The following is a 23641-nucleotide window of genomic DNA, read 5'->3' as shown; positions in this document are numbered from 1 at the left end:
GACCTCACTACACTAGGATGACAAAGCTGTTGAAGCTGAAAATGGCAGTGATACATTTAGACTTCAGAACCGACAAAATCATTCTCCAGAATCAAGATGGGATAAAGGAATTGCTTTCTACATTGTAACATTTGGAATCAATTCTTTGCATTTGAGTAGAGATATTTATTATGTTTTAAACATTTTTTAGTTTATTAAAATATATGCATGTGTATACATATATATATATTATATTTTTCTCTTTACTAATATTATTTTCTTTTATTTTAGCAACATATTTCATATTCTGGTCATATTTATTTTTCCAGAGAACTTTTTTTTTTCAAATCATGACTATTTTATCCCTTTGTATCTCTCATTTTTCAGTTCATTCAGTTCAGTTGCTCAGTCGTGTCCGACTCTTTGCGACCCCATGAATTGCAGCATGCCAGGCCTCCCTGTCCATCACCAACCCTTGGAGTTCACCCAAACCCACGTCCATCGAGTCAGTGACATCCAGCCATCTTGTCCTCTGTCGTCCCCTTCTGCTCCTGCCCCTAATCCCTCCCAGCATCAGGGTCTTTTCCAATGAGTCAACTCTTCGCGTGAAGTGGCCAAAGTACTGGAGTTTCAGCTTCAGCATCACTCCATCCAGTGAACACCCAAGACTGATCTCCTTTAGGATGGACTAGCTTCATGGTCTTTTCTAGTGAGTCAGTTCTTCACATCAGGTGGCCAATATATTGGAGTTTCAGCTTCAGCATCAGTCCTTCCAATTAATATTCAGGATTGATTTTCTTTAGGATTGACTGATTGGATCTCCTAGGAGTCCAAGGGACTCTCAAGAGTCTTCTCTAACACCACAATTCAAAAGCATCAATTTTTCAGTGCTCAGCTTTCTTTATAGCCCAACTCTCACATCCATACATGACTACTGGAAAAACCTAGCTTTGACTAGACGGATCTTTGTTGGCAAAATAATGTCTCTGCTTTTTCAGGGACCCCTATACTTCAAATGTTGGTGCATTTGATATTGCCTCAGAGGTCTCTGAGACTATCCTCAGTTCTTTTCATTCTTTTAACTTTATTCTGCTTTCCAGAAGTTATTTCCACCATTTTATTTTCCAGCTCACTGATTTGTTCTTCTCCTTCAGATATTCTGCTATTGATTCCTTCTAGTGTATTTTTGATTTCAGTAATTGTGTTGTTTGTCTCTGTATGTTTATTCTTTAATTCTTCTAGGTCTTTATTAATTGATTCTTGCATTTCCTCCATTTTGTTTTAAAGAGTTTTGATCATCTTTACTATCATTTTTATGAATTTTTTTTTCCGGAAGTTTGCCTATTCTTTCCTCATATATATTGAGTGCTGTGTTCCTAGCTTGTTCCTTCATTTGTGTAGTTTTTCTCTGCCTTTTCATTATTGTTATTATTTTTAACTTATTGTGTTTGAGTATCCTTTTCCCTGGCTTCAAGTTTGAATTATTTCTTCCTTTTGGTTTCTATTCTCCTAAGGTTGATCCAGTGATTTGTGTAAGCTTCATACAGGGTGAGATTTGTACTTAGATCTTTTTGTTTGTTTCTTCCTTTGTTTGTTTTTCCCCTGATGGGCAAGGCTGAATGAGGTGGTAATCTTGTCTGCTGATGACAAGGCTTTTATTTTTGTTTTGTTTGTTGTTCAGATAAGGTGTTCTGCACAGGGTGCTACTGGTGATTAAGTGATTCAGGGTCTCACATTCAAGTGGTTTCCTTTGTGTGAGTTCTAACTATTTGATACTCCCTAGGGTTAGTTCTCTGGTAGTCTAAGAGTTTGGAGTCAGTGCTCCCGCTCCAGTGACTCAGGGCTTGATCTCTTGTACCTCCAGGAGATCCACACTCCCACCTGGAAACACATGGGAAATGAAGCCTCCAAAAAAAGTTCTGCCTCTTAGCTCCATTCTGGGATTATCCAGAAGGCCCTTATTGTATTTTATATATTCTATTTGGCCCCCTGATTTTATTATAATGAAACATAATAGCAATGGTATGTCAGTGCAAGCCTTTTTGACATTAATTTTTCTAACAGTGTTTTAATTTCTTAGCATTTAGCCTTCATTCTACCATCTACTGTGTTCTGCATTTTCAAGCTCCTTTAAGACATCATCTTGTCCTTTATTCATATCCTTCCTCACTCCATGTCCTGTGCAATTTGTGTCTAAGTCATGATATGCTGCAGTCCAGTCTCTTCAATCATGTTTGACTATTTGTGACCCCATGGACTGCAGCCCACCAGGCTCCTCTGTCCATCAGATTCTCCAGGCAAGAATACTGGAGTGGGTTCCCATTCCCTTCTCTAGGAGATCTTCCTGACGCTGGGATCAAACCCAAATCTCCTGCATTGCAGGTGGATTTTTTTTACCACTGAGCCCCTGAGGATGCCCAAGTTAAGGTATCACTATATATTATTTCTTTCCATTCATGGGCTGCTCATGTCAAGTCTAGCTTTTGTTAGTCTATTTTCCATTTCTTCTCCTACTTACATTGATCGTCATATGTCTCTTTCCAAGACATTTCTACTAGTTTTAGTAGAAGTCCATTTGCCCCTTAGTAACTATTCTCTAATGTACACTATAAAATAATCATGTACTCAGTTTACTAGTGAAAGAATTAAAGTAAAAAAAAAAAAAAGTTATTTCTTCAAGTTCACACAATTAGGGAGAACACAGATGCACTATCTTCTCTTCAGGCTTTTATCATTATACCTAATTTCTTTTTATTTTATTTTTAAACTTTACATAATTGTATTAGTTTTGCCAAATATCAAAATGAATCCGCCACAGGTATACATGTGTTCCCCATCCTGAACCCTCCTCCCTCCTCCCTCCCCATACCATCCCTCTGGGTCGTCCCAGTGCACTAGCCCCAAGCATCCAGTATCGTGCATCGAACCTGGACTGGCAACTCGTTTCTTACATGATATTTTACATGTTTCAATGTCATTCTCCCAAATCTTCCCACCCTCTCCCTCTCCCACAGAGTCCATAAGACTGTTTTATACATCAGTGTCTCTTTTGCTGTCTCATACACCCGGTTATTGTTACCATCTTTCTAAATTCCATATATATATGCGTTAGTAAACTGTATACCTAATTTCATAAATACTTTTTTCCAGTTAGAATAGACCTAGATCTTGAATCTTGAAAGTTATTGTTGAGAACTTCAGATTCTTGGAACTATGTAAGGTACTTGAGATTAGGAAGGGCTTTGAACATTGCTTATATTGTTTTTGGATCAGTAGAGAAGGTTAATCTTATATGAATGGTGTGCCCGAGGTTTTTAGATTTTTTTTTTTTAACTGCTTTCAGAGGACTTTGGGGAAGGTTAAGGACTACAGGAAAATTCAAGCTTTTTTCCTACTCTTTGGCAAAAATGTCTTTTTGTAAGTTGATTATTTCATACAGTCTTTGTCAAGGACATCTTTGGCACTTTGGTTTAGCCAGTTGGATTCTTAACAGAACAATTTTTTTAAATGCATAAAATAAGACAGAATTACAAAGAAAAGCCTTCATATTGAAATACAGGCATATATTTTAAAAAAATTGTGATACAATTATGATATAAGAATATATGCCTTTTTTGTGTTGATCTATTTAATAATAAGATTTAGTGAATAACATAAATCTGGAGCTATGATGAGTATAAATGATATTTCAGGTAATAACAGTAATGTGATAAGAAATTTTTTAAAATTTATATTGGTGATAAAATCATAGGACTAGTAATATGTTTGTGATTTGTTGCTTCCATCAATAATTGAGGGAAATGGTAAAGTTCAGGTTAGGGAAAAAATACAAGTGTTTTGTATTCAAGTTTCCTGAATTTCCTTAGAATAAGAAACCAAGTTAAGGTGTTCACACAATTAGCTTCCAGAAGAATGACTCAGTCACATCTGTGCTGTAACAGTGCTACTCTTCCCATGAGAAATGAAAGACATCAGACTCAATATATTGCTTTTAGCTGCTTTCATAAAAGATAATCTATAGAGAAATGAAAAAGGACACCATAATACAGTTGTGATAGAATTATTCTGGCTTTCAATATAGTATCAATTTGATTTCATTGAGGATATGAAAGGTATGGTAAGCAGGAAACCTTTGCATTAAGAATGAGAGGTAATCAAAATCTTAATCAACGTAGCTTCCTTCTTTCCCAGAAATACAAATTACATTCAAGGATGCAAACACCAGAATGCTGTCTGTCAAAATTTTGTATTCAATTTTCAGAATAAATATGCTAATTTCTAACATTCCATATATCAATAAGCTTTATAAAAACACAGCAAATAACTTTTTATTTAGTAGTTTGCATTCTTGCCAATGAAATGATAATGGAAATTGGCAACTACTATGTTTTTAATTAACAGGTAGAAAATTCCACTCAGATTCCCAATCTGCTATCTCAAATGCTAGAGCCAGAAAACCTAATGCCTAATAAAACTACTAGATGGTACAAAGGTTACTATAGTGCCTTCATGATTTACAAGTATATTTATCTAAATATATGATGGTTTTACAAGTCTTTGGCAGGAAAAATGTAAATACTGTCAATTGAATTATCTTGCTATATAAAATTGTGGTCAGATACAGCACAGGAGTCTTTGGAATCTACGATAAACAGCATTTTTTATTTTCCTGCTATTTTGTTATCCACATTGATTCAATAATTCCAGGAAGGTATGCACTTAAGATAGGAATGGAAACAAGAAATTATTCCCAGGATATAGCAAAAAAACCCACAACTTTCTAAACATGCAGCAGACTTTTAAAAGCAATTTAATGATCAATTGAGTGGAGTAGTAGTAATAATCTTACATTGCATTATATTTGCCAACCTCGAAAAGTAGCTTGAAAAAAGCAGAGTTCTTATATATATTCATTTCTACCAAATGTTTTCAGATGAGCCTATTTTTTTTTTCAGTCTAATTTTTACTCACAAATGACAAATAGGCAAAACATAGTTACTTGTTTCACAAAGCTAATTCCTATCTTCATAGTCTTGAGAAAAGATCCGAACTTGACATTAGTTAAAATCTGCTCACTTTTTATAGATAACTGTGACATCACTTCATTTTCTATTAACCATAAATTTTCAGTGGTTCCTAGAAGATAAATCTTCTATCAAGTACCATTATGTAATGCTGTATATTTTCAGGATGCTGAAATAGATAATACAAACAAATTTTCTATAATCATAGAAATTTATGAAGTTCTCTATAAACTTCACTAGATTTCTTTTTTAAAGAATTGAGAAAATTTTAATACACTAAAACTATTTTATTTTCAAAAGGAAGAATATTCTATGCACCTCTTTTTCTATACTAAGAATGAAAAACGTTCAGAGTACCTCACTGAATTTTAGCATAGTATTTTCAGCTGGGTGTAGTAGTTAAAGGCACATACAGTGCAATTTGAATTCTCATTAAGCTATTACTAAAAATGCTAGACTGAGCAAGTAATTTAACACTTTTGTGTATAAATTTTGCCACATGTAACCTGAGGATAATGGTTATATATATAAATAATTGGGTTGTGAGAACGATGTGAATCAATATATGAAAAGTATTAAGATATATAAGATACATGAAAATTGCCCAGGGAAATTAATTACTATTTTTAGTATTATTACTGCTAACAGGAGGTTACTTTAGATGAGGTCATAAAGAACACTGTGTTATAGTATAGAATATATGTTGCTGTCAAGGTCCTCACACTATCTATGTGGTTTTGGACAGACTATTTTACTTATTGTCTGCTGTTTGCCTTTTCACAGTGTTCAGACAAAAACTATGAGTCATGCCATGTAGGGACAACCAAGATGGACAGGTCATGGTAGAAAGTTCCGAAGAAATGTGGTCCACTAGAGAAGGGTATGGCAAACCACTTCAGTATTCTTACCCTGAGAACCCCATGAACAGTATGAAAAGGCAAAAAAATATGACACTGAAAGATGAATTCTCCGATGGGAAGGTGCCCAATATGCTAATGGAGAACAGTGGAGAAATAACTCCAGAAATAATGAAGGGACAGATCAAAGTGAAAACAACACCCAGTTTTGGATGTGACAAAACAACACCCAGTTTTGGATGTGACTGGTGATGGAAGTAAAGTCTGATGCTGTAAGGAGCAATATTGCATAGGAACCTGGGATGTTAGGTCCATAAATCAAGGTAAATTGGAAGTGGTCAAACAGGAGATGGCAAGAGAGAACGTTGACATTTTAGGAATCAATGAACTAAAATGGGCCAGATTGGGCAAATTCAATTCAGATGACCATTATATCAACTACTGTGGGCAAGAATCACTTAGAAGAAATGGAGTATCCCTAAGAGTCAACAAAGAGTCTCAAATGCAGTACTTGTATGCAATCTCAAAAATGACAAAATAATCTCTGTTCATTTCCAAGGCAAACCATTCAATATCTAGTAATCAATTCTATGCCCCAATGACTAATGCTGAAGAAGCTGAAGTTGAAGAGTTCTATGATGACCTACAAGACCTTCTAGAACTAACACCAAAAAAAAAAAAGATCTCCTATTCATCATAAGGAACTGAAATACAAAAGTAGGAAGTCAAGAGATACCTGGAATAACAGGCAAGTATGGCCTTGTTGTACAAAATGAAGTAGGGCAAAGGCTAACAGTGTCTTGCCAAGAAAACACACTGGTCATAGCAGTCACCCTCTTCCAACAACACAAAAGATGAGTCTACACATACAGAAATCAGATTGATTATATTCTTTGCAGCTGAAGATGAAGAAGTTCTATACAGTCATCAAAAATAAGATTGGGAACTAACTGTGACTCAGACCATAAACTCCTTGTTGCCAAATTCAGACTTGAAGAAAGTAGCAGAAACATCTAGACTATTCAGGTATGATCTAACCCAAATCTCTTCTGATTATACAGTGCAGTGGAAGTGACAAACAGATTCAAGGGATTGGATCTGACAGACAGAGTGCCTGAAGAACTATGGATGGAGGTTCATGACATTGTACAGGAGGCGATGATCAAGGACATCACCAAGGAAAAGAAATGCAAAAAGGCAAGATGGTTGTCTGAGGAGCCTTACAAATAGCTTAGAAAAGAAGAAAAGCTAAAGGCAAAGGAGAAAAGGAAAGATATACCCATCTGAATGCAGAGTTCCAAAGAATAACAAAGAAAGATAAGAAAGTCTTCCTCAGTGATCAATGCAAAGAAATAGAGGAAAACAATAGAATGGGAAAAACTAGAGATGATCTCTTCAAGAAAATTAGAGATACCAAAGGAACATTTCATGCAAAGATGGCACAATAAATAACAGACACGGTATGGAGCTAACAGAAGCAGAAGATATTAAGAAGAGGTGACAAGAATACACGGAAGAACTATACAAAAAAGATCTTAATGATGCAGATAACCATGATGGTGTGATCAGTCACCTAGAGCCAGACATCCTAGAATGTGAAGTCAAATGGGCCTTAGGAAGCATCACTATGAACAAAACTAGTGGAGGTGATGGAATTCCAGTTGAGCTATTTCAAATCCTAAAAAATGATACTGTGAAAGTGCTGCACTCAATATGCCAGCAAATTTGGAAAATTTGGTAGTGGCTACAGGACTTGGAAAAAGTCAGTTTTCATTCCAGTCCCAAAGAAAGGCCATGCCAAAGGATGTTCAGACTAACACACAATTGCACTCATCTCAACCCTAGCCAAGTAATTCCCAAAAGTCTCCAAACGAGGCTTCAACAATATGTGAACCAAGAACTTGCAGATGTTCAAGCTGGATTTAGAAAAGGCAGAGGAACCAGAGATCAAATTATCAACATCCATTGGATTATAGAAAAAGCAAGACAGTTCCAGAAACTTCTGCTTTATTGACTACACCAAAGCCTTTGACTCTGTAGATCACACACACACACACACAAAAAAAAAAAAAAACTGTGAAAAATTCTTAAGGAGATGGGAATACCGGGCCACCTTAATGGCACCTTAGAAATATGTATGCAGGTCAAGAAGCAACAGTTAGAACTAGACATGGAACAACAGACTGCTTCCAAATTGGGAAAAGAGGATGTCAAGGCTGTATATTGTCACCCTGCTTATCTAATTTATATGCAGAGTAGTACATGATGTGCAATGCCAGGCTGGATGAAGCACATGCTGGAGTCAAGATTGCCAGAAGAAATATAAATAACCTCATATAGGCAGATGATACCACCCTTATGGCAGAAAGTGAAGAGGAACTAAGGAGTCTTTTGATCAAAGTGAAAGAAGAAAGTGAAAATCCTGACTGATAACTAACTCAGCATTCAAAAAATGAAGACCATGGCATCAAATGCCATCACCTCAGTGCAAATAGATGGAAAAACAATGGAAACAGGGACTGACTTTATTTACTTTAGCTTCAAAATCACAGTAGATGGTGACTGCAGCCATGAAATTAAAAAGGTGCTTGCTCCTTGGACGAAAAGCTATGACAAACCTCAATAGCATATTAAAAAGCAGAGGCATTACTTTGCCAACAAAGGATCGTCTAGTCAAAGCTATAGTTTTTCTGTTAGTCATGTATGGATGTGATAGTAGGACCATAAAAAAGCTGAGCGCCAAAGAATTGATGCTTTTGATCTGTGGTTTTGGTGAAGACTCTTGAGAGTTCCTTGGAATGCAAACCAGTCAATCCTAATGGAATTCAGTCCCGAATATTCTTTGGAAGGACTGACACTGAAGCTGAAGCTCTATTACTTTGGCCACCTGATATGAAGAAGTGACTCACTGGAAAAGACCCTGTTGCTTGGAACTACTGAAGGCAGGAGAAGGGGACAACATAGGAGGAGATAGTTTGATGACATCACCAGCTTGGTGGACATGAGTTTGAACAAGCTCTGGGAGTTGGTGATGGAAGTTTGGCATACTGCAGTCCATAGGGTCACAAAGACTCAGACACAACTTGGTGACTGAACTTAACTGAACTTCACTTACTTAATATACAACACTCTGTATTAAAGAAAAATGTACCTTAAAAAGTAATTAACCTAATAGATATGCAAATAGACATTTGATAAAAATATAACTATCATTCATGCTGAAAACACTCAACACACTAGGAATATAAGAGGACTTTCTCAAACTAATAGAGTATCTACAAAATTTCCATAAATAAAATCATACCTAATGATGAAAAACTGACAGATTTCCTCCCAAGATAATTAAAAAAAACATTGTCCACTATCACCAATTCAATTCAACATGGTGGTCAAGGTTCTATCCAGGGAGATCAAACAAGAAAATGAAATTAAAAGTATTCATACTGGGAAAAAAAGAAGTAAAAGTATCTTTACTCACAAAAACAAAACAAAATAAAACATAATCTTGTATAAAGAAAATCCCATGAAATCCACAGGGTGAAAAAGAAAAAAGGGAAAGCCTTTGACAAAATTCAACACCCATTTATGATAAAAACTCTCCAGAAAGCAGGAATAGAAGGAACATACCTCAACATAATAAAAGCTATATATGACAAACCCACAGCAAACATTATCCTCAATGGTGAAAAATTGAAAGCATTTCCTCTAAAGTTAGGAACAAGACAAGGGTGCCCACTTTCACCATTACTATTCAACATAGTTTTGGAAGTTTTGGCCACAGCAATCAGAGCAGAAAAAGAAATAAAAGGAATCCAAATTGGAAAAGAAGAAGTAAAACTCTCACTATTTGCAGATGACATGATCCTCTACATAGAAAACCCTAAAGACTCCACCAGAAAATTACTAGAACTAATCAATGATTATAGTAAAGTTGCAGGATATAAAATCAACACACAGAAATCCCTCGCATTCCTATACACTAATAATGAGAAGACAGAAAGTGAAATTAAGGAAACAATTCCATTCACCATTGCAACGGAAAGAATAAAATACTTAGGAATATATCTACCTAAAGAAACTAAAGACCTATATATAGAAAACTATAAAACACTGGTGAAAGAAATCAAAGAGGACACTAATAGATGGAGAAATATACCATGTTCATGGATTGGAAGAATCAATATAGTGAAAATGAGTATACTACCCAAAGCAATTTATAGATTCAATGCAATCCCTATCAAGCTACCAACTGTATTCTTCACAGAGCTAGAACAAATAATTTCACAATTTGTATGGAAATACAAAAAACCTCGAATAGCCAAAGCGACCTTGAGAAAGAAGAATGGAACTGGAGGAATCAACCTGCCTGACTTCAGGCTCTACTACAAAGCCACAGTTATCAAGACAGTATGGTACTGGCACAAAGACAGAAATATAGATCAATGGAACAAAATAGAAAGCCCAGAGATAAATCCACGCACATATGGACACCTGATCTTTGACAAAGGAGGCAAGAATATACAATGGATTAAAGACAATCTCTTTAACAAGTGGTGCTGGGAAATCTGGTCAACCACTTTTAAAAGAATGAAACTAGAACACTTGCTAACACCATATACAAAAATAAACTCAAAATGGATTAAAGATCTAAACGTAAGACCAGAAACTATAAAACTCCTAGAGGAGAACATAGGCAAAACACTCTCTGACATACATCACAGCAGGATCCTCTATGACCCACCTCCCAGAATATTGGAAATAAAAACAAAAATAAACACATGGGACCTAATTAACCTTAAAAGCTTCTGCACATCAAAGGAAACTATTAGCAAGGTGAAAAGACAGCCTTCAGAATGGGAGAAAATAATAGCAAATGAAGCAACCGACAAACAACTAATCTCAAAAATATACAAGCAACTCCTACAGCTCAACTCCAGAAAAATAAATGACCCAATCAAAAAATGGGCCAAAGAACTAAATAGACATTTCTCCAAAGAAGACATACAGATGGCTAACAAACACATGAAAACATGCTCAACATCACTCATTATCAGAGAAATGCAAATCAAAACCACTATGAGGTACCATTTCACACCAGTCAGAATGGCTGCAATCCAAAAGTCTACAAATAATAAATGCTGGAGAGGATGTGGAGAAAAGGGAACCCTCTTACACTGTTGGTGGGAATGCAAACTAGTACAGCCACTATGGAGAACAGTGTGGAGATTCCTTCAAAAACTGGAAATAGTACTGCCTTGTGATCCAGCAATCCCACTGCTGGGCATACACACTGAGGAAACCAGAAGGGAAAGAGACACATGTACCCCAATGTTCATCACAGCACTGTTTATAATAGCCAGGACATGGAAGCAACCTAGATGTCCATCAGCAGATGAATGGATAAGAAAGCTATGGTACATATACACAATGGAGTATTACTCAGCCATTAAAAAGAATACATTTGAATCAGTTCTAATGAGGTGGATGAAACTGGAGCCTATTATACAGAGTGAAGTAAGCCAGAAGGAAAAACACCAATACAGTATACTAACGCATATATATGGAATTTAGAAAGATGGTAATGATAACCCTGTATACGAGATAGCAAAAGAGACACTGATATATAGAACAGTCTTATGGACTCTGTGGGAGAGGGAGAGGGTGGGAAGATTTGGGAGAATGGCATTGAAACATGTGAAATGTCATGTATGAAACGAGATGCCAGTCCAGATTCAATGCACGATGCTGGATGCTTGGGGCTGGTGCACTGGGACGACCCAGAGGGATGGTATGGGGAGGGAGGAGGGAGGAGGGTTCAGGATGGGGAACACATGTATACCTGTGGTGGATTCATTTTGATATTTGGCAAAACTAATACAATTATGTAAGGTTTAAAAATAAAATAAAATTAATTAAAAAAAATAAATATGAAATTCCCTTTAAAAAAATAAATAAATAAAATTCAGTTCAGTTCAGTCAAAAAAAAAAAAAGAAACTTATTTTTAAAAAGATATCTGTGTACTTTTTGTGACACTGTTAATAAAGATGTTTTCTACAATATCAATTTTTTTTTTACAATATCAATTTTTTAAATGCACAAACTCACTTTCTCTTGGAATTTAGTTATAGGCTTCTTTAGTAGAAATGAATTATTTAAAAAAAAAAAGAAAAAAGGACTAGTAAACTAGTATAGCAAAGTTTTGGAATATATCATGAGTATGCAAATAGAAATTATATTTTTGTACATTAACAATGAGCATTCTGAGACAGAAATTGTGCAAGAAATTCCATTAACCATGGCATACAAAATATTAAATATTTAAGATTAAATTTAGCAAAGAAACGTGAGTTTCACTATAAAATTCAGGCCCCCCAAAACCTTAGAAAATGTATTAAAAACTATAGAAAATAAATTACATTTCAGAATACCCCACAATGGGCCAAAATATTTGAGCCTTTATAAACCCACTGTGACAAATGATCAAAATAAGGGCCATCCTATGAAGAATACTTTCTTGGATGATGTGTCTCTCTGCAGCTGAGGCAAACCTGGAAGGATCTACCAGAAATTGCTGGCATCATTCCTAGTAGCTGAGGTAACAAGTCCTTCCCTGAAGGGGAATCTGAATCATGCTAGAGCAACACCTGTGCCACTCGATCCATTTCTTCATATACTTTTTGGAAACAGCTCCTCTGGGATTCTAGAGGATTTATCTTTCTGAGAAAAACTTAGAAGAGGAAAATTAGTAGGGCAAACCAATAGCTTCTGTTGCTGTAGTTGCTCTCACGGCCAGAACAGATACTTATCATCTTCCTCTTCTAATAATCATTATAAATTTCTCTCATGTTTATTTGCCATCTTTGTTGGTCTCAGTGGATTAGTGGTGTGACATAAATCCTCATTTCTAATGGGTCTGAGACTCTTGTGTTCTTCTTAAGTCAGTGTAACCGTACTTTTTCACTTACTGTCATAATGGGCAAGGAAATACAAAAAGTCACTTTAATTGATTATGTGAAGGCCATATATATTCCTATCTGTTGCCATTGCTTATCAGCAGCCATACCTCCTTCTGATAAAAATAAATTGCTCTTGTCAAAATATTGATACCTATACTTGCCTTGTGTCTGTTAGTCACTCACTCATGTCTGACTCTTTGTGACCCCATGGATTGTAGCCTGCCAGGCTGTTCTGTCCATGGAATTCTCCAGGCAAGAATACTGGAGTGGGTTGCCATTTCCTCCTCCAGGGGATCTTCCCAACACAGGGATAGAACCTGGGTTTACTGCATTGCAGGCATATTATTTACTGTTTGAGCCACCAGGGAAGCCCCTCTACTTGCCTTATGGCTCCAAAAATGTCCAGGTAGTAGTCACTCTTCACAGGACTTTTGCTATGTTCTCCAGCAAACTAATCATCCTTCAATGACCAGTACTTCACAGTAGAACCTAGAATCCTGGTAATGAGAAGTACACATTTCCCCTGTAGTTCATTGCATCTGATGGTATGTAGAACAAATTTTGCATCCACAACTTGGGTCTCAGATCCATGTATTTTATCTATTTTGGACATCAATGTGTCATACAAAGTTCTTAGAGTCAATGAGTATATCATGGTGTTCCATCTTTGTAAGGTATTGCTCCAAAGCTGTCATTTTATCTGTGCCTTTAGCAGTTTGTTCCAAAACTCTTATAAGGCTTTCAGTTTCTGGATAATGTAGTATGTGATATTACCAGTGTCTCACATCATCATAGTCCCACTCTTGCCACTTCATTATTATAAATGGGGTTATCTGATCACACATGAAAGTATGTGTAATCCTATGCGGATGAGTCACAATGGATCAGATATTCAGTAAAGGTGCACTTGATGACACATGTTTATAAAACGAAAAATGGCCTGAAGTGGACAGTGATACTCACTGAGAAGTAAAGGCAAAAATATACCTGTAATATAAGTCAATCTTTGTTAGAACTAATCTCTGATCTTTCTGTAATGTAAGAGGTGTAATTTTGTCCATATGACATCAAAATGCCAGTTGGTGTCACTGAGGAATAATGACTTATTGGGGGCGCATCTTTGATCTCTGCTGCTGGCTGTTGAATATTTGAAAGCAACAGTAGTTAAATAATCTTTAATAAATAGAAGCCAACCCCAGTGGACTCATGTATAGCCTCCATCCCCTCCACTGTGGATCCTCCATTCATGTGACCATTATGCCAGCACTAAAGTGGCTGATGACAAAGGTTGACCTGAGTCAGCTGTCCAAATCACTTTGTATACTGGTTCTTTAGTGCATCTTTTGTGGTATATTCTCTGTCATGCTCATGGTCAGTCACTCAGTCATGTTTGACTCTTTGCAATCCAATGGACTACAGCCTGTCAGGCTCCTCTGTCCATGGAATTTTCCAGGCAAGAATACTGGAGTGCCATTTCCTACTCCAGGGGATCTTCCTGACCCAGAGATCAAACTCATGTCTCCTGCCTTAGCAGGTGGATTCCTCACCACTTCAGATACAAAATTATTCATAATTAATGTCCTCCCCTACCTGTATCTACATGTATACACCCTAGACCTCCTAGATCCTGATCTTGCAACCTTCCACCTTCCAAGCATGGTCCATGAGTCTAAATATATTCTAACTTCAGGCCATTTTTCGTTTTATAAACATGTGTCATCAAGTGCACCTCAAGAGGCTTTGCTCATTTGAAATGATTTTGCTTGCTATTGCCATTTAAAGCATTTTTATATCAAGTTGACACATCTGTAAACCAAGCTCTGGCAATTTTATTCTCTCTCAGCATATTGCAAGCAATTCCAAATGGGGAAATAGCTGTGTGCTGAGAGGGAGGGGATGAGATGTCTGGATGGCATCACCAACTCGATGGACATGAGTTTGAGCAATCTCCAGGAGTTGGTGATTGACAGGGAAGCCTGGTGTGCTTCAATCCATGAGGCCACAAAGAGTCGGAAACGAGTGACTGAACTGAACTGAGAGGGAGGGACACTAATGAAACAATGGCAAATGCCATAATGTGTGAACTACTTGCTCATGCAGCTTGCTTATGTGCTCTGGTTCTTCTCCTCCTCAATCCTAGTTATATCAATTCCATCTTAGGATGGAATGCTTATGGGCCCACCTGACCATATGAGTTGGTGGGTATGACAGAACTCAGCTCAGGATGGAAAAAGTTCTGGATGCATGGTAATTTGATGTCCTGTTTTCAGGACTCTTGTCCCTACCATCCCCATGGAAAAGAAATGCAAAAAAGCAAAATGGCTGTCTGGGGAGGCCTTACAAATAGCTGTGAAAAGAAGAGAAGTGAAAAGCAAAGGAAAAAAGGAAAGATATAAACATCTGAATTCAGAGTTCCAAAGAATAGCAAGAAGAGATAAGAAAGCCTTCTTCAGTGATCAATGCAAAGAAATAGAGGAAAACAACAGAATGGGAAAGACTAGGGATCTCTTCAAGAAAATCAGAGATACCAAAGGAATATTTCATGCAAAGATGGGCTCGATAAAGGACAGAAATGGTATGGACCTAACAGAAGCAGAAGATATTAAGAAGAGATGGCAAGAATACACAGAAGAACTGTACAAAAAAGACCTTCATGACCCAGATAATCACCATGGTGTGATCACTGACCTAGAGCCAGATATCCTGGAATGTGAAGTCAAGTGGGCCTTAGAAAGCATCACTATGAACAAAGCTAGTGGAGGTGATGGAATTCCGGTTGAGATATTCCAAATCCTGAAAGATGATGCTGTGAAAGTGCTGCATTCAATATGCCAGCAAATTTGGAAAACTCAGCAGTGACCACAGGACTGGAAAAGGTCAGTTTTCATTCCAATTCTAAAGAAAGGCAATGCCAAAGAATGCTCAAACTACCGCACAATTGCCCTCATCTCACACACTAGTAAAGTAATGCTCAAAATACTCCAAGCCAGGCTTCAGGAATATGTGAACCGTGTACTTCCAGATGTTCAAGCTGGTTTTAGAAAAGGCAGAGGAACCAGAGATCAAATTGCCAACATCCGCTGGATCATGGAAAAAGCAAGAGAGTTCCAGAAAAGCATCTATTTCTGCCTTACTGACTATGCCAAAGCCTTTGACTGTGTGGATCACAATAAACTGTGGAAAATTCTGAAAGAGATGGGAATACCAGACCACCTGATCTGCCTCTTGAGAAATTTGTATGCAGGTCAGGAAGCAACAGTTAGAACTGGACATGGAACAACAGCCTGGTTCCAAATAGGAAAAGGAGTTCATCAAGGCTGTATATTGTCACCCTGTTTATTTAACTTATATGCAGAGTACATAATGAGAAACGCTGGACTGGAAGAAGCACAAGCTGGAATCAACATTGCCAGGAGAAATATCAATAACCTCAGATATGCAGATGACACCACCCTTATGGCAGAAAGTGAAGAGGAACTAAAAAGCCTCTTGGTGAAAGTGCAAGTGGAGAGTGGAAAAGTTGACTTAAAGCTCAACATTCAGAAAACGAAGATCATGGCACCCGGTCCCATCAGTTCATGGGAAATAGATGGGGAAACAGTGTCAGACTTTAGTTTTGGGGGGCTCCAAAGTCACTGCAGATGCTGACTGCAGCCATGAAATTAAAAGATGCTTACTCCTTGGAAGGAAAGTTATGACCAACCTAGATAGCATATTCAAAAGCGGAGACATTACTTTGCCAACAAAGGTCCGTCTAGTCAAGGCTATGGTTTTTCCTGTGGTCATGTATGGTTGTGAAAGTTGGACTGTAAAGACGGCTGAGCGCCGAAGAATTGATGCTTTTGAACTGTGGTGTTGGAGAAGACTCTTTAGAGTCCCTTGGACTGCAAGGAGATCCAACCAGTCCATTCTGAAGGAGATCAGCCCTGGGATTTCTTTGGAAGGAATGATGCTAAAGCTGAAACTCCAGTACTTTGGCCACCTCATGCGAAGAGTTGACTCATTGGAAAAGACTCTGATGCTGGGAGGAATTGGGGGCAGGAGGAGAAGAGGACGACAGAGGATGAGATGGCTGGATGGCATCACTGACTCGATGGATGTGAGTCTCAGTGAACTCTGGGAGTTGGTAATGGACAGGGAGACCTGGCGTTCTGCGATTCATGGGGTCACAAAAAGTCGGACATGACTGAGTGACTGATCTGATCTGATCTGCTCTGTCCCTACCAAATCAGATATTGTTTTGCAAAGGGCAAATAAGTCTCTCCTGCAGGTTGAATAGTCTTGTTCTAAATCCCCAAGAGCCTCTATTTTTCTTTCCTGTGAAATTACCCATATACCCAACATGGCATGGATAAGCCTATCTAATATCATTGGGTCTGCCGAGTCATGCTGAGTCACGTAGTCCAGTGGTAAGGGCTTTCGTGCAGAATCTTGGAACTGCTGCAGGTTACATTCTTATTCCGGTCCCCACTTGAGCTAGCAACCTTCAGTCTAACAATATAATGGACCACAGCATTATTACCAAGGTTTGAAAATGATGCTTCCAGAACCAAAAAAAAGCCAATAAAGGATGGAGCTTCTTCCATCATGGTAGGAAATACAAAATATATTGTTTTTTTTTTTTTCACCTTGGAGAGGGTGTTTCAGCATGCTTCCTAGTCCCTTAAATATATAATTGATGTGACAAGCTCCTGGAAGTTCATAGGGTTTATCTCCCATTTTGTGAAGCACATTTGCCTTCACAAGGCTTTTGGTATGCTAGTTTTTGCTCATTTGTCCTATTAGTATAATATCACCAATGTAGTTATCAATGCAATATTCCATGGGTTGTTTAAATGGCTCTAATCTTTAATTATAATGCAAGAACAGATAAGTTAACATACCCTGAAGCAAAATAGCAAATGTATATTTTGCTTTTTCTGTGTGAATGTGAGCTATTTCTGATCCTCTTGATTCGCTTTTCTGATAGTGATAGAAAAATACACATTTCCTAAATCAGTGGCCGCACACCATGTTCCTGAGTTAATGTTAGTCTGTTACAGCAAAGATAATACATTCAGAAGAAGGGATACAACTGAAGTTACTACTTGGTTGAGGTTGTGGGAGTATACTGATCTTTTCTAGAATTCATTGGATTTCTGTAGGCAAAACTGGTTCAATAGAGCTAAGATGGTTACCATCATCCTTCAAAGCTGATCATTAAGGACAGTGCTAGTTTCCACCATCCCTCCCCTAGGGATTCATTTAGTATCTTGTAGGAAGAAGGGGCAGTTTTGAAAATTTCTACTTGCTTTTCCATAATTTTATAGATCTTACCCTACAAATAATGGCCCAGTGAGTGTGGTGCACCAATTATTAAATATATTAACCCCAATTTACACATGCAGGGACTAAGAGAAACAACCAGTGGATGGAATTCAGGAAATCCTCAGAGTGAGCTTTGCCTACATTCTCACTGGGAGGCATGATAACACTTTGTCTCCAAGTATCAATGTCAAATTGAACCCTATGCCCAGTTCTCCTCCATGCAAATCCTTTTTCCATAGGTTATAGTTATCTGAGTGCATGGCTAGTGGTCCCTTTAAATACTGTTTGGAAGAATCTTTACCAAAATTATTTGTTATGATTTTTGCTGGATCTTTCCTCCGAATAACCTGACCTTCTCTTCCAAGAATATATTTTGATCTGAAAACTGGCCCATATTTAGGAATGGGCAAGGGATCATGACTTTGTTATTGGCCCAAAAGTCTTCATCCCCCTCGTATTCTACTGTTGATATCTTCTCATGGTACAACCCTTGCTGGCTGCCCTCCTATTTTTTCCTTAGGAGTACAATGTTTTATTAACTCTAACCCTAATTTTCTGTGGGTCAGACTCCCTTGGTTATTACTCTGACACTGCCACTCATTATAAAATCATTATATAAATTTCATCTATCTGGCTCTGGGCAGTTGAATGCCACCAAATGACTTCTACTCTTTGAAGTTCTCATTGTTCATCCTCATTACTGTCAGTTAGCTTAGTTTTGTAATGGGCTCTCCTACCATCAGCCCTGATCTTCACGGGAGAGACACCACTAGGCTTTTTAGTGATGCTGCTGCTGCTAAGTTGCTTCAGTCGTATCCGACTCTGTGCGACCCCATAGATGGCAGCCCACCAGGCTCCCCGTCCCTGGGATTCTCCAGGCAAGAACACTGGAGTGGGTTGCCATTTCCTTCTCCAATGCATGAAAGTGAAAAGTGAAAGTGAAGTTGCTCAGTCGTGTCCGACTCCTAGAGACCCCATGGACTGCAATCTACCAGGCCCCTCTGTCCATGGGATTTTCCAGGCAAGAGTACTGGAGTGGGTTGCCATTAGTGATGCTAGTGCCCCTCTTACTAGTGCATTCCTGATGGCCTTGGCAAATTTTCTATCCTCCAGGTGTTTCTGTGGAACATAATCACCCAGTGCATTTTACAATTTTAAGTAGTATACACCAGAACACTCACTTTCCTGGGTAAAGGTTAGGATGAAGATAGAGAAATTCCTAAGGTACAAACTTTGTCAGGATCATATAAGTACTCACTCTGCACTTGCAACAAACTTGAGGGTGAGTGCTTTCTTGAGAATCAATGTTTTAAGGCATAAAATTTAAAAAGGCACTTATTCTCAGAGTTGAATAAGTGTCTCCTTAGTTTTGTACCCCAAACACCTCACGTGTTTCACCCAAGTTTCAGCCTTGTCCCAGAACTTTTTAACTCTTTCTTCAACTATCTGCCATAGCAATTATGGCCATATTTTTCATGTGTCTACAAGTCATTCTGGTAGTGAGTTCATGTCATTTCCTAGGATCCTTGTCAGTGTGATAAGCCCTGTATCTTATGAAAATACTGCCAAATCAATATTTCCCCTATTTCATCTAATATTTTGGCTTCTTTGAACTAAGATCCTAAGAAATCAGTCCTATATGTACTCCTCTGGCTCATGTTGCAAGATCTGGACACTTCTACGGGATATACTTCAGTTTTGTCCCATTTGGGGGATAGAATGGCCCTAATTATGGATTATGCTGAATGTTAGCTTTAGTAATTCACCTAGTGGCCAGGAAGGGAGACAGTGAAAGACTGTGGTGCATGCTGCCATGTGGGAGAAAGTCCTCTACATCATCTTTGAGCAAGGAGAACTTATAAGTTCTTAATAGGGTGGAGTAAGCTACTTTTATAGGCTCCAAAGGTTCACAAAAGTTTGAAGGTTCAAAACTTGGGGTGGGGGGTGCCTCTCAAATGTCTACATTCAGCGTATAAAGCTTTATTTTGTCCTTCATAAATGTTCACTAATACACACCAACCTTATGAAATATTTTACTCTCCATTGGAGCTTGGCCACTGATAATTCATTCTTGGGTCTGAGCCTTAGCTTCCTAGGCCTTCTTGCTCAGGAAATGAGATTCTGTTTGTAAGCTTTCAGGGAAGCCTCTTGATTTCACACTTGGATTCTACATACTTGTCTATTGCCTGGAGTATTCATTATTTTATATATATATATATAAATATATATAAAATAATGAATATATATATTCATTATATATATATATAACTATATATATATATATAACTATATATATATATATATATATATATATATATGTCAGTGATACTTAGCAATGCTACTGCTGCTGCTGCTAAGTCACTTCAGTTGTTTCTGACTCTGTGCGACCCCATAGATGGCAGCCCACCAGGCTCCCCTGTCCCTGGGATTCTCCAGGCAAGAACACTGGAGTGGGTTGTCATTTCCTTCTCCAATGCATGAAAGTGAAAAGTGAAAGTGAAGTCACTTAGTCATGTTCGACTCTTAGCGACCCCATGGACTGCTGCCCACCAGGCTCCTCCATCCATGGGATTTTCCAGGCAAGAGTACTGGAGTGGGGTGCCATTGCCTTCTCTGACTTATCAATAGCCATCTATTTTCAATGATTTCATAGTTATTATTTCCTCAAGTATACTATCTTAATTTACTTCTGATGAGAGTTTTAATAACTGGACTGTCATTTTCTGCTAGGTAGTCTGTCTGTGTTCCACCCAGAAAGAGTGGTAGAGTCTTCATTCCTAGCCAGTAAGTGAATGAGTGACCTCTGAAACCTTATTACCTGCTTGCTTGGAAAAATTTTGGCTCCATATGCCACAGGTTTAACTCTCTGGAAGTAGGTTCTGAAATGGAGTTTAGTCTATTTGTTAGGGATCAATACCTGTGGAAGTGAGAGAGGAAGTAGAGTTCACCTAGAGAATTTGAACTGCCGTGCAGGTCAACAAAACCAGTTAACTGTAAATGAAGCTCTGAATCATATTGCCTATCAAAAAGTTCCATAGTGAGCAGAGTTTGAAATGACAGAGTTTGAAATTACCACTCCACTGAGGTCAGTCACTGGATATGTTCACCACATAAAGGGCCTAGTCCTTAGCAAGTCAGGTTTCTGCACCTGCATGAAACATGGAAGTGGCTGACAGTGGATAATGTTTGCTGACAGCACTTTAAGAAGCTGGGACAACTCCTCACTTGAAGTGGATATCTAGATGAATCATCTCCATGTCTATTACACAAACATCAAATGGCTGATTGTTGGCATATTAAATGACTAATGTGAAAATTCTGCTCCAGAGGTATACTCTACAATAGATACTGATTGGATATGTGAACCAGATCCTGTTTATTCAGGGGGTTGAGCATGAGATATTCAGGGAGATAGTGAATACAGATTAATAGTATAGAAGCACACAGACAGAAGCTATTTGGCAAAAGAAGCAATGCATTAGCATAAGCACAGAGTTAGAAAAGAGCCCCAATCTGGGTTCCAAAGAAGCATTACAAACAAAGAATGAGTAAAAATGTTATCTAAATAGTAGGGTGTTGGCATAGCCAGTGATGGATTCATGTTGCTAAGGAGACACTAAGATGATAGTTCTTTAATATACACTAAAATGGTTTTCCAGTTACCACTGGTGCTGATTGCATAATAGGTAGATGTTTTCATGTCTTTATTTTCCCTTGTGACCTTATAATAAACTACTTTTTTAGACATAACCAGAGCCCTTATTGGTATTTTTAAAGTTTAAAAAACTTGACTAATTATTTCTATCTGGAATCCTGGTAGAGATGACAAATCATATGACATCTAGCAGAATATGTCACTATGTGAGATGTCATTGCTGTTCAATCACTCAGTCCTGTCCGACTCTTTGTGACCCCATGGACTGCAGCAAACCAGTGTTCCCTGTCCTTCAATATCTCTCAGAGTTTGCTCAAACTAATGTACATTGAGTCAGTGATGCTATCTAACCATCTCACCCTCTGCCTGTCCCCTTCTCCTGCCCTCAAACTTTCTCAGCATCAGGGACTTTCTGAGGCATCAGCTCTTCATATCAGATGGCCAAAGTACTGGAGCTTCAGATGTTAAGTTAATCTAGTGTTATCCATAATGAGAAAAAGGATGGGAAGAATACCATAAAGTCCCTATATAATATCAGCTGTAAGAGGTATAAGCAGTACAGGAGATGCAAGTTGTGATGATGTACTGAGTAAGTGTCCACATGATATATAAAACTGACTTTAAATTCAGTTCAGAGGATAGAAATAGTTTCCTTGTAGAGACTTGAATAGACAGGACAGTTCAATTCAGTTCAGTCGCTCAGTAGTATCCGACTCTTTGCAACCCCATGGACTGCAGCACACCATGCTTCCCTGTCCACCACCAACTCCTGGAGTCCACCCAAACCCATGTCCATTGTGTTGGTGATGCCATCCAACCATCTCATCCTCTGTTGTCCCCTTTTCCTCCTGCACTCAATCTTTCCCAGCATCAGGGTCTTTTCAAATGAGTTAGCTCTCTGAAAGAGGTGGCCAAAGTATTGGAGTTTCAGCTTCAACATCAGTCCTTCCAATGAACACCCAGGACTGATCTCCTTTAGGATGGACTGGTTGGATCTCCTTTCAGTCCGAGGGACTCTCAAGAATCTTCTCCAATGTCACAGTTCAAAAGCATTGATTCTTTGGCACTCAGCTTTCTTTACAGTCCAACTCTCACATCCATATGGGACTACTGGAAAAAAAACATAGCTTTGACTAGATGGACCTTTGTTGGCAAAGTCATGTATCTGCTTTTTAATATGCTGTCTCTGTTGGTCACCATCCTCTGGTGGCTCAGAGGATAAAGCGTCTGCCTGCAATGCAGGAGACCCGGGTTCATTCCCTAGGTCAGAAAGATCCCCTGGAGAAGGAAATGGCAACCCACTCTAGTATTCTTGCCTGGAGAATCACATGGACAGAGGAGTCTGGTGGGCTACAGTCCACGGGGTTGCAAAGAGTCGGACACGACAGAGCGACTTCACACACACAGATATGTTGGCTGCAGCTTTTCTTCCAAGGAGCAAGCATCTTTTAATTTCATGGCTGCAGTCACCATCTGCAGTGATTTTGGAGCCAAAAAGAAAGTCTCTCCGTGTTTCCCCATCTATTTGCCATGAAATGATGGGACAAGATGCCATGATCTTCGTTTTCTGAATGTTGAGTTTTAAGCCAATTTTTTAACTCTCCTCTTTCACTTTCCTCAAGAGGCTCTTTAGTTATTCTTCACTTTCTGCCATAAAGGTGGTGTCATCTGCATATCTGAAGTTATTGATATTTCTCAAAGCAATCTTGATTCCATATTGTGCTAGATCCTGTACAGTGTTTCTCATGATGCACTCTGCATATAAATTAAACAAGTGGAGTGACAATATACAGCCTTGACGTACTCCTTTCCCTACTTGGAACCAGTACGCTGTTCCATGTCCAGTTCTAACTGTTGCTTCC

The sequence above is a fragment of the Bos indicus x Bos taurus genome, chromosome X (genome assembly GCF_003369695.1).
Source record: "Bos indicus x Bos taurus breed Angus x Brahman F1 hybrid chromosome X, Bos_hybrid_MaternalHap_v2.0, whole genome shotgun sequence".
NCBI lineage: Eukaryota > Metazoa > Chordata > Mammalia > Artiodactyla > Bovidae > Bos > Bos indicus x Bos taurus.
Note: the sequence above shows the minus strand (reverse complement) of the source record.